Here is an 11,187-nt window from a genome sequence, read left to right on the forward strand (position 1 = left end):
CTTGGGCCAAACGACACCCGGCTAACCGCTGCCTCTCGTTGATCAGGGGATTCTTAGCAGCCAGGTACAGTGCAGGTGGAACACTGGACACCGCTCTGGTTTGACCGCTGCTGCCGAAGCTCCTGTCGGGTCATTCAGTGGATTTTCCTTCACATGCAGATCAGGATGCAGGAATTTCTTGCTGAAGAGACACGCAGGTCTCGGTTTGTCTTGTTGGTTGGTCTGTGTTTCTGCAGAATGAATCCAACTGCTGCAGCTGCTCCTCTGGTAATATGGTGGAGAATCTGTATCGTCGGGCACGTTTCCTATGTTAGGCTCCTTTTTTTTTCTCTGAGAACTTTACAAAATGCTGGCTTGATAAATTGTCTCTTAACAAAAAGCATGATCTTCATTGGTGGATCACTGGTACTAAAATGAGCCAATGCTCAATCTTTCTCATGTATTTTTGTGGAACCAATCAATTTTAAATTTTTTCATAACTTTTATGGGATTTGTTCAGCATTTTGGGTGTGACTAAAAAAAAAATTGCCCTTGAAGACATAAGTGTCACTCTTACTGCAATAGTTCACAAATGCATGGGGTGTCCGGAAGTTTTTTTTCACCAAGAGGAGAGGACAGAGAGATGAGGAAAAATCTTTAGTTTGTGATGATTGTAAACAACCTCTAACCACTGAGACACTTGTATCAGATAGTGCGACACAATAAGCATCGATCAATCAATTTAACAATCAGTTCTGAGTGTTATTTATTCTTCTGCATGCAGATGATATGGTCAAGAAAAGAAAGGAATGACCAAAGGCAAATATATTTTCTCCAGTTTTTCTTGAAAAAACATTTCATTACTCTCCACCTACATGCTGTCCTGCATGTTTTCAGTCTCAGTTGGAACACACCTGAGTGCAGTGAGGACTCCTTACTGAGCTCCTTCACAATCTTGATGAAGAGATCAGCAACAGATTGAGGCGTGTTGAAGCAGGAGGCATCTGAAACATGCAGGTTGTCGGCTCTTCAGGCCCGGAGTTGCCTTTCCTGATACTGTGTTTATTAAACTACAGGTGGAGCTCAGTGAATTAGGAAACTAGAACAAGTCTAATTGTGTTCTCGGTTATTTCTGCACTACAAGACTTAAGGCATTTTAAAAATTCTGATTGTGAGAATTATCACCACAGCTTTGAAAATAATATAAGAATTAAAATTCCTCAGTATATCTAAGATCACACCATGCCTTTACTGTTGTATGTAATATACATTGTATATTTTTTAAAAAGAGCACAGTGTAATGATGCCAATGTCATTTTGACTTTTGACCAGTATTTTGCATAAAACAATTTGCATTCATTGCTCCCAAACTATAAGTATTAAATTATTAACATGCATCAATCCGGTATTAAGTACCTGTAGTGCTGATAGGCGGCCAAAAAAGTTAGAGACAGAGCTTCTGCTGTTTTAAAACAGTCAAATGAAGCACACAGAGACAGAATTAACAAATAAAAATGAGATGAAATTAAAACACTGACCTCATGTCAAAAGTGAAGGGGGAGTTGGGTCAGTTTCTCATTTCATTACGGAGCCTCTGGAGCCTGCTTTGCCTCGTGTCTTGAAGTGAGGCTGTTTTCTGGGGCTGTGCTGACATCCTGTGGAGCAGCTGAAGAACAACAACCTCCTGATGGAGACAAACAATTAGAAATTCAGGAGGGGGCTTACAAGGGGAGCTGAGGATAGAGATTACATGTCTGTTAGAACCGGACTGCCACGTGCACTTTTAAACATCCATCCTAAATGAGAGGGACAAGGTCCAGACTGACCGTTTTCCCTGTCTGCCGTGGAGCTGGTGTGAGTTTTCCTCCCAGCAGAGGTCGTCCTGCAGACTCTCTGCTCTGCTCTGACTTAATGAACACAAGAGGCTCATTTGTTCACTTTGACCAAGAGGCTGAAACACGGGAATCGATCCAGTGACCAGCGGCGGAGCCTGCTCAGTGCCGCACGCGCACACCTGGATGTGAGTCACCCCCTTCCTGAACGAGGCGGCTCGCCGCCAGCGGCTAAATGTCAAACCTTTGGCAAAGTGTGCGCGCCGCCCTGCGCCACACGGGGATGATGGGTGGACCGCGCGCACAGGAGCGATAGGGCGCATTTCTTAATTTCCCTCCGCCGCCGCCGCCGCCGTCCCGTCTCCCCCCCCCCCCCTCTGTGATCCAGCCCTGGACACACGACGAGACCGCGGGACGGCCGTGTTCACCGTTCACGCACGGGGATCGAACCGATGTATTATTTACGAGCGAAACTTCAGCAACTTGTCCACTGGATATGGCTCCCGGCGTGAGGAGCGGGCGGACAGGTCACCCCGGCGGAGGACCGGAGCCCGGCGGGGGCGCGTCGCAGAGGACGGATGCCGGAGGAGCGGGGAGGCGTCTGAGGACCGGGGCTGGAGCCGGGGGAGCAGCGGGGATGCTGGCCGGCTGTCTGCTGTCCGCCGCGGTGCTTTCACTTCTGGTCCGGTGCGCCGTGGCCGCAGAGGGTAAGACGCTCACCGCCGAGTCCAGGGCTGCTGCCACGCGCGCGCACATACACACAGGCTCAGATTTGTTGCATGAACCCCTTTCTCTGGCAGGATGCGGTGCATGTGACACCCCAGCCGTGGCGGAATAACAACATACAGGCTGGAAAATGGGATCTTTTGTTGTACACAGACAGCGTTTTGTAATCCGCTCCCTCGCTGCTGGGCGCATGATTCACTGGCAAAGTGGAGGGAGCGCTGCTGGGATACAGATCCTGCAGAATCACATCTAAAGGGTGGGAAAACTTGGTGCTTGGAAGCTGTGTGCATATGCTGTGGCATGCTGTCACTGCACTGCAATGGTCAGGGGAAAATGTCCACAGGGCTGAGTGACCACACAGACAAGACGGTGCTGTTGATTCTGCACTGCTTTTATGTGATGTAACTCTCCCTCACCTACTTATGTTTCCACCTGAGCCTGAAGCCAGTCTGATCCTTTGTCTTCCTCATCAGATTGCGCTGCACAGACCACAGAGCCCCCTGCTCCTGCTCTGTAGCCGGACTCAGCAGAAGCCAATTCTCAGACTCATCATTGTCTCACAGTTGAACCTGCATGGCTTTTCTCTCTGTCTGTCCTTCTGCCTGCATCTCATTTGTCCTGCATTTATGAGACAGAGGTCCTTTGCTGTTATTATAGTCTGTAATGAGCTGTAGGGAGTAATTCTGGATTTGCAGTGCAGTCACAGGACAGAGCATTTGGGTCAGCACTAATGACACACTTATCCAGTTGCCCACTCCAGGTTTGTTTTGTCTCTGGCGGCACGGGAAACAGCTGGGTTAAGGTCGGCCCGGCTCAGCTGCCCTTTAGCCATCGGTGTTCAGATGAAATGGCTCGCCTGCAAAGAGAGCGTCTCTGCAGGTGCACTGATTTGACTGCTTCACCCGGTTTTACCTCTCTCACTTGGTTTCCTCACACCCCGTCTGCACAGATGGTTCTGAAACTCTCACTGCGACCACTAACAGCACAAAACAAAATGTTCTTTGCGGGTTGCTTGACGGACACGGGCTCAATCACCCCTTTTCCAGGCTGCGAAGCGATGTAGTTGCTGTGGTCTCACCTCTGCTGATGCACTGCTACAGTAGCAGCCTCCTCCCTCCCCCTCCCCTCTTCCCAGTCAGCACATCCATTCTTAAACATACAAGCACAGCAGCACCTGAGCTGTAGAGTACATATTTGTTGACAGAAGCATATGTTTAGTTTCAGTACTCCCCTACATCAGATTCAAAGGAACCTGCTTTCAACCTGTACAGCTTTATGAAAATGGAATACCTGCTTCACACAAGATGAATGTGGGATATTGTGATTTTCTACACCAGCTGAACGGGTGTTTACAAGACTCTTTGTGCCACATCGGAGCAGTGTCACTAGAAGATGAACCCACATTTTCCTTATCTCTAACACTAACTGCATGTAAGTCAGCGTACAGCTGCAGTCCATCGGGTTCTGTTCATCATTTGATGTCTTTAAAAAGAGAACAATTTAAAATGCTCGATTCAAACTCCATACAAACAGGAAGGATCCTGCGACTGAACCTCTTTACAGGACAAAACAAACTGATCCTCAGCTCAGCATCACTTTAGGAGAAAGAAAGAAAATACACTAATTTTCATAAATGGTTCATTTTCCATAATCTCAAGATCTTATTGTCTAATTTATTTCAAACATTTACTTTATCCAAATATCCTGTTAAAATGTTGGAGGGTGCATCAGCGATCCACCAATCACCAATCAGTAACGGCATAAACAGTTACCTTAATAAATACTGTTTGTCCATCAGTACTTTCACACTCACACTTTTTTCTTTGTATTTTGCTTCTATACACAGCCATATTCGATTTGAAATGAAGCAGTCAGAGTACACTTCAAGTGTAGATGGTCCGTTTTAATATTTGGGTTTCACGTTCAAAGCAGGTGACGAGATTTTCCACATGTCCTCCAACTTTTTGAAGTACTAAAATAATGAGGCAACTGGCTGCTCAGCCGATCCATGGCCTGCTGGGAGCTAAACCTTCATTATTTCATTTACAAGGATCAGGTAACCATTCATTCATTCCTTCATTCATTCATTTAAGAGGCATCTCTCAACATTCCAATATACGCAATGTCAAATTGCATTAAATCAGTTTTTATGATGCAGATCAGAAATCTTTTCAGTTCACACTTCTTCAATCAAAGAGAGACTGCTGATGTTCCAGCTGTTAGACGCTCACTGACGCCCTCCGCCAGGGGCGTAAAACCGAGGAGGATGGTTGTGAATGGGTGGATAGTTCAGAGTGATGATTTAAAGCCTATTCATGAAAAGTTGGCTGTAAGGACGAACGTGTGGGAGGAGAAGGTGCACAAGCAACAGGGAAGTCTGCAGCCTTGAGAGGATTGTTAAACAATTTCAAGGAATTGCTGGAGCTTCACGAGGAGTAAACTAAAGCTGGGTTCGGCGCATCAAAAGGTAGCGTGCTCGTACGTGACCAGAAAAGGGTACAAGTGTTGCATTCAGTGTTGGCATTCACAAGACAGTCCTGGACAAACGGCAATGTCTTACCAGGGGCTCGGTTCAGAGGACGGTACGGTCTTCCCACAGCTGTACTAAAGTTAAATTCAGTCTGTGGGAGTGAAAACTTTCAGTCAGTGAAGCACTCCGTATGAAAATGTACTTTTATTAACATGTTTTCGCATGATGGAGAAAATAAGTTCATCAGCAGCAGCTGTGATTCACTGTGGTATATTATCAGAGAAGCAACGAGCCAAACTAGAACTGAACTATTATTAGTCCCTGCAACTTTCAGAAAACAATTATTACTAGAGATGATCAACAGATTCTTGTCTTCTTGTCTTTGTTCGTGTGTGATCATGTAGAAGAAAATAAAATCAGATGTGTTTCATGAACATAAGTAGTGCTGTGTTTATGTGCAGAGGTGAGTCAAAGGTTTACTTAAATGGAAAAACATCCCCAGTGGTCTCTGGACCCATGGCTTCCTGTCTTAATGTGTGGCGACGGTACAACATGTGGTTTCTATAGCAACAATAATTTTTGTCCAGCAGTGACATTTTCCACCAAAAGACCTCTCGCCAGTCAGAATAGTGCAGGATGTGGCAGAGATGAAGCTTTTCCATGCTGTTAGATTGATCTTTAATTAACTTGTACAATCTCTTGTTGGGTTTTCTTTTCTTTTTTTTTTTGCTTTCTTATTTCCAGCCACTGCAATCATCCTTAGCAGCTGCTCGAGGACACCGAGAAGAGCGAGCTTTGCAAAGGCTTCTTCGGTCCCTCCACAATCAAATTCCCTCTTCTGACGTCAGCCGTGCGCACTCCAGAAAGCACGGCCCTGTGTGTGGCGTATGAGTGCTGACAGCTTGGTTTTGACAGGGGTTAACCTCCTGGACCTGTGTGTATGAGATGCTCTTCCTGGGCTGTTGCCACTCATCACTTTCTGCTTAGGAATTCATTGAGAGGAAAAAAAAAAAAAAAAAGGACACGGGAGTAAGATCGAAAGCCATTTCCGATTTGCAATGCAGTCTAAAATGACTGTTAATGTGCATCGAATGGCTGTGACAGCCTCTGTAGTTTGGCTGCATGGTTTCATGCACCTAGCACTTCTTTCTGCATGGCTCAGGATTCTGAAGTTTTCTTTCTCTTTGTCTAGATCACTGGTTTCAGCGTGTTTGGTGGGACTCCTGTGTGTGTGTGTTTGTGTGTGTGTGTGTGTGTGTGTGTGTGTGTGTGTGTGTGTGTGTGTGTGTGTGTGTGTGTGTGTGTGTGTATCTTGGGGGCCGCACAGAGGCAAGAGACATTTTGGGGAGAAGTGGAATGCCTTTAAGCAACTGAATCCTTTGAATCCTGGACCAGAAAAAAAAAAAAAAAAAGTATGGCAAAAACAAATATGTAGTGCAAGATTTGGGTTGGTGAGGTATGCTGTGGTTTAAGTTAGGAAGGCTTCATCTGCCTGTGCATTAAAAAAAACAAACAAAAAATCTGCTTCGGTCATAAATTTGCCTTTTTATAGCTGTTAAGATAGTTACCGTATAAAATAACTGGAGAGAATTGGCATGAATGGAAAAACATGACTCACCCTTGGGCTGCTGACCTGTGTGCCTGAGTTCTGGGTTTTGAGGAGCACACAGAGGAGGACGTGATTTTCCCCTTTTATTTCCTGGTTTCAGCTCATTGCAGCAATTTCTAGCTTCCCAGTTAATTATGTTGTGGGTAAACGCGCCGCTGCCTTGGAGTCCATGTCTGCGTTGTCTGCATTTACCTTAACTTGCTGTTTTCTGAGATGGACTGTCGGCCGAGGGGGCTTTCTCCCTGCTTGATATGCATTCAGCCGGGATGCAGGCGGTCTTCGTGAAACGGTGACAAACTGAAAAGTCAACTCACAAACCCAGCATTGATTGGTTTTAAAAAAAGTATTATTTACATAGCAGAGCCATCTGCTTTTATTGTACGTGTGATACTGTTGTTTGGACGAACGCTCAACATTACACAAGAGCTTAAGTGAAAGAGATGAAATGGCTGAAAAGGCAGAAAGAATTATCATGTAATTAGGAATGTATTAGACTTGGCAGTCATTTTCAGAGTGAAAGAACATTCATTGCCATCCATCCCTGTTTTAATCCCTTCCCTGGGCTCTTTTAAGTCTGCTTCTGTCAGATCTTTAATAAAGTCACAAGGTCTGCAGATTTTTCACCTTCACCGCCGTAAATAAAGCAGGCGGCGCTTCTCCGGCACATAGATGCAGTGATAGGAAAGCCAAATGGGCTTCTAATTAGTATCGTGGACCATCTGCCTCGCATTATCACATGTATAGTTCAGTGCAATCAGGGAATATTGTGAATGTGTGTGCGAGTGAGTTATGCTCCATCTCCATGTTTCCCTCCAGTCTCTCTCATACCTTTGTGTCTCTGCGTCCTTTTTGTTTCTCCCTCCCGCGTCCCTCTGTGTTTTGGCCGTTGAGTGGAGGCTGATGGCAGATGAAGGCTTGGCTCTGCTGCTGCTGCTGCTGCTGCTGCTGGTTGAGAAAGGACAGTGGGCTGCATGATTTATTGGGACACACAGTATAATCCAGCACACTGCTCTGCACAAGGCCGCTGTTCATCACACCGCATCACCCTGGACCCCGGCGGAAGATGGCCTGACAGACACAATTCCCCAGAAAATTTAAGCATGTCCTCTTCTGGACAGGGACTTCTCTTTACACCGAAACCCCAAATTATCCACACCATGTGTCAAATAGTAATATTTTGCATATTTTTGTATTTTTGATAGATTACATCTGTCAGGAAAATGCAGAGATGTGTGACAAACGGCAGCGACACAGTTGTTCAGGACTCTCATTGAAGATCTCTGGTCAATAATGCCCACTGGGAAAAACAGCAGGAACGTGCTCCACACAAGTTTTGAGTATATACTGAATATATGCCAGAAAAAAGTGGGATCTTGAAAAGCAAGTAGGTAAAATATTGACAAATCCACACCTCAGATTACTAAAATATGTAGAAGTAAATTATTTGATTTGAAGTTACCAGCCTGAGATGTACTCAGTTCAGTACAATTAACTCAGTCAATAAGTGAAAAGGCTTTTGATTGAAAAGTACAAAGTACTTTTCTACTAAAAACAGCTCATTGTTCCATCTTTATGTTTTCTTGCTGTTTTTAACCTTATATGCTCCAGTCCAGTTTGACTCCAGGCCAGGCTGTTGTGTGCGGTTTGCATGTTCTCTCTGTGTGTGCGTGGATTTGCTGAGTACTCTGATTTTCCTCTGTGTTTACAGACCTCTGCTGTGATTGATCGCGGTCTCGTCATCAGTCATCTTCACATGACGTTGCAGGAGTGCACGTTGTTGTTGTTTCTGAGTGGCGAGGCTTTAGAACCCCAGGACTGCAGCTCAGTCAACGGGAACCAAACACACGCCGCTACAACTGAAATTTGTAGACGAGTGAAGCTCAGATTATTAGAGCTTCGTGGCATTTCTGTTTTGATCAGTCTGGGCCTTTGTTTGCACCGCTTACTTTGCCAGTTTGTTTATGCAGGTCACACATTCCAGCCATAAATATGCAAGACACACACAGGTTGAATGAGTGAATGTTATTTTTTGGTCTTTGCTCTGTTTGCTTGAATAGTTGATCTGATCTCCAGTTTATATCCACCAAATGTGAAGATTTAGCTTCACTTTTATTGAAAGATAACTGCATACACAATGTTTTGTTTCTGTTATGGACAGAAAATCTCCACAACAGTCACACTGTTGAGGTTGACTAATGGCTAATGTGCTACAGTAATTTTTAACACATTTTTAGGCAAAAAAATTGTAAAATTTAGCTAGAATAGCTTGGTTAAAATTTAAAACTTCATTGTGCATGTACCTAAGCCTATGAGGAGTTTATTGTTTGCCTACGACCTCCTTTTCATCCCAGAGCTTTCATGACCCGACATACATGAGCATGTGCATATTGTCATGTAAATCTGAGTAGGACTCCTTTTGTTTCATGTAATTGGATTATACAGAAACTGGGACTGTGCTAAGATCATTAATCAATTGTCAGCCTCCAACAGAATTCCATCACAACGAGACAACAAAGGGATGCAATTTATTTATTTATTTTTTTTGTATTTGTATTATGTAGGTTTTTAACATTTTTGTCAATTCAGAGTTTCTCTCGTTATAGTTTATAGTATACATGTTTGGGACATATCATCAGCATAGAACCGCCTGTTTTATTCATAGAAACAGCCAGCCGTGCCTCGGTGTAGCTCGGTAGCCAGTCTGAGCGTGAGACGCCCTCCTGTGAGGCCTCCACTCCCAGGCGAAGCGAGGTTGTTTCTGACTCTGAAACATCGGTGTCCTCCTCACAGCTGATAGAGAAGTCTTTGATTTTAAATCCCCATGACATCGGTGGTGCAGGAGCCGGCGCTCTGATTTCCAGCTTCAGTAAGGCAGGTTGGGAGCGGAGGCAGCCGACTGGCTGTGAAGATGACAGCGTCAGTGAAGCATCAAGAGTTTGCTGAACTCGGAGAGCATTAAATGAAAAGTTCAACAGTTTCAGAAGCCTATCCCATTAATCAGTAATCAAGCTGTCTTAAAACTTTAAAGATGTCCTGACAGAGTATAGAGACATTTCTCTGCTTATAGTTCCTCTTATCACGTTTCCAGGTACCCGGGGTGACTTCAAGAAACCAAATTAGAGCATGTTGTGACACCCAGAGTGCTGAAATTTAAATGTCCTGACAGTGATGTGCAGATAAAACATTAGGATGTGTCGGTTTTCACAGCAGATATCCCTTAATTAAATTTACTCAATATGCATATTCATAAATCTATACCACATAGAGTTTCTTTAATTTATACTCTTGCTTTAGTGCTCTAAAGTCACCTCATGATTCTTAAAAGGAGACGGCCTGCTCCCCACAGAGCAATTCATTCTCGGGGTAATCTGAGTGTGTAGCTCTACTGGCTGTAGATAATTCGCCCGTTTGCACACAAACACACACACAACACTCACAAAGAGACTTTCACACAGTCTCCTGCTCATATATGTCCGTATTAAAGGTATCTTGCTATTTTATGTACATTTCAAAGTCAATTTCTCTTCATTTTCCTTGCTACACACTCAGAGGTTGTTGGTCTGTGTGTGTGTGTGTGTGTGTGTGTGTGTGTGTGTGTGTGTGTGTGTGTGTGTGTGTGTGTGTGTGTGTGTGTGTGATTTGCTACTGTCAGCAATTTCTCCTCTGATGCAGAGTGGAAGCGGTGCTTTGGTTTTGATATTAAAAGTTCTAAAATGAAGGCGCTACAATATTCGTTGAGTCATTTTCTTGCATAGTGTGAAATGTGTGTATTCCGTCACATTTCAAATCAAAACATGGCGGCGCAGCGCCGCGTCTCATATATTCTACAGGAGGCCTACAGTTCAATAATTACATTTCAAACCTAAAAGCTTCCATTTTTCTTCCACCAGACAATCAAGCAAACCGAATGCACAGCTTTAGTCGAGGTGTGTTCTGAATGAAATGCGGCTTCAGACCGAGTCTCTCCGGCTCCACAGTGTTTTCTCACTAACCAAGGTCACCAGAGTGTCTGCAGGACTGGATCACGATCCCTCGTTTTCTACATGCATCTCAGTAATGTTAAAGTCACATTGAGAACAGGCCTCTCCTGGACAGTGGACGTCATTACAGGGCATGAATGTTTCCCATTAAGTGGAGGGTAATACATGTTGTCATAGTAGCGAACAGGGGATTGTAGAAGATCAGATTAGAAGAATGACGGAATAGCCAATTTAAGGAGTCCGTCTGCACGGAAGGAGGACCAAGAGCTGCAGCTTAGGGTTGATACGAAGAGACGGACAGTTTTTGGAGTTAGATTTAGAATGATACAGGGAAACGTTAAATTGTTTCACCCTCTGAGTGAGCAGAGTCTAATCTTTAATATCATGGATCAAAAACCAAAGGCACGCTGTCATGTCTGTCTTCGATAAAGAAAAGTTCTTGCAGATTAATAAGCAGACAGGAAAAAAATCCAAGCAACAAAAAGGTGTCAGAGCACAATAAAAAGATGCGACACAAAGAGAGAGAGAAAAAAATCGCATATAGTGTAATTGCTTTCATTTTCTATGACCGTTTTGTCAAAGTGGCATTGA

Source organism: Salarias fasciatus, chromosome 1 (genome assembly GCF_902148845.1).
Source record: "Salarias fasciatus chromosome 1, fSalaFa1.1, whole genome shotgun sequence".
In the NCBI taxonomy this organism is placed as follows: domain Eukaryota; kingdom Metazoa; phylum Chordata; class Actinopteri; order Blenniiformes; family Blenniidae; genus Salarias; species Salarias fasciatus.